Source organism: Mesitornis unicolor, unplaced genomic scaffold (genome assembly GCF_000695765.1).
Source record: "Mesitornis unicolor isolate BGI_N332 unplaced genomic scaffold, ASM69576v1 scaffold44394, whole genome shotgun sequence".
Lineage (NCBI taxonomy): Eukaryota > Metazoa > Chordata > Aves > Mesitornithiformes > Mesitornithidae > Mesitornis > Mesitornis unicolor.
In genome coordinates this window covers 6,966-8,497 of record NW_010178906.1, presented here as the reverse complement: position 1 = coordinate 8,497, position 1,532 = coordinate 6,966, and positions in this window count along the sequence as shown.

Sequence of the window (1,532 nt, the reverse complement as noted above, 5' to 3'; positions counted from 1 at the left end):
CATTCCTGCAGATGGAAGTAGAGTGGGTCTCCCCTTCCCAGGGTCTGCCTTGTACCACTGGACTGTTCCAATGGTCAGGCATTGGAATGGGCTGCCCAGGAAAGTGGTGCAGTCAGCATCCCTGGAGGTGTTCAATAAATGTGTAGATGTGGCACTTTGGGCATGGTTTAGTGGGCATGGTGGTGGTGGGTCAATGGTTGGACTTGATCATCTTGGAGGTCTTTTCCAGCTTCAGTGACTCTGACTCAGTGTGCCCACTGTTGAGGTGAGAAGGGTCCGTACAAACAAGGAGATGCAAGGGACTGCTTTCGTCATGACAGGAAACCAGTAAGAGGTTGAAAATGCCATTGAAAGCTTTGCCCCGCTCATCCCCAGGCACAGAAATGCATATGGGGAGCTCCTCAGGAAGGTGCAAACCAGCGCCAAGATGGTGTCACTGGGGTGGCTGGTGCAGGTTGTCCTCTCCTGCCAGCCCTGCCCAACCCAGAGCAGCAGCGTGGCTGTGCTTGCAGCAGGTGGGGGTTTATCAGTCAGCTCTGTTGCACCCCATAGGATATGTGGGTCCCTCCCATGTGAGATGAACATGGGTCTCGCTCTGCTGTGGCTTTTCCTTTGTGATCTGAGGCTGCCGTATTCCAACAGGTATTGAAGCAGCAGCCAGCTCCTGCTTCAAAGCAGTGGTGGCCACTTGGAGGTTGAAATGGCACCACTCTCACCCAGGTCTCTGGGCAGAGATCTGTGTGTGATGGGAGGCTGCAAACCAGCAGCAGTGTGGTGGTCCTGGAGGAGGGAGGATTATTTGACCCCTTCTCTCCCCTCCAGATGCTTTGCGTGGTGCTGGGGAGGTGGTTCCTCAAGGCAGGGTTGCCCTTGCTGGGGGCTGAGCCCAGGCCTGTGGGTGCCTCGCAGGCTCTGGTAACATCCCAGGGAGCAACAGCTGCATGTGGAAGTGAGCTGCTCTTTGGTGTGCCTGCCAAACTGGCTCCTCCAAAACTACTTTTTGATGCAAGTGTCGTCTTTAGTGCGTTTCTGCATCTGAGACGGGGGAGTAAATCGCTGCTTCAGCATTTGCTGTGCGCACCGGGCACTCTTCCTGCATCCTGCGCTGCACCAGCGGCCTGGGGATGGAGGATGCTGGGGCAGCCTGGGGCTCAGAGGACACTGGCCTTGCGTGGCTGGCCCTGAGCTGCACTAAAATACCCAGCAAGAATACCTTGGGGGAGGAGAGGGATTTTTTTTTTTCTTTTTCTTTTTTTAAATATTTTTCTTTAATCCTAAGTGAAGCGCTCCTGCAGCACAGCATGCCGCCAGCTAATCCCTGGGAAACTGGTTCAGCCAGCACCAGTCCGGGCACGGGGAGCACTACCAGTGCCGAGTGCTCTGCCTGGCAGCAAGGGGTTCACCAGGGGTATGAACTGGGAGTAAATGGACACATGTATCTGTGTGGGGGTCGGTGGTTTCCCCAGGACTACTGGTATAGCAAGGGCCATTTCTTTGATAATCCAAATGTCCCCCTTTTTATAATGTTTTTT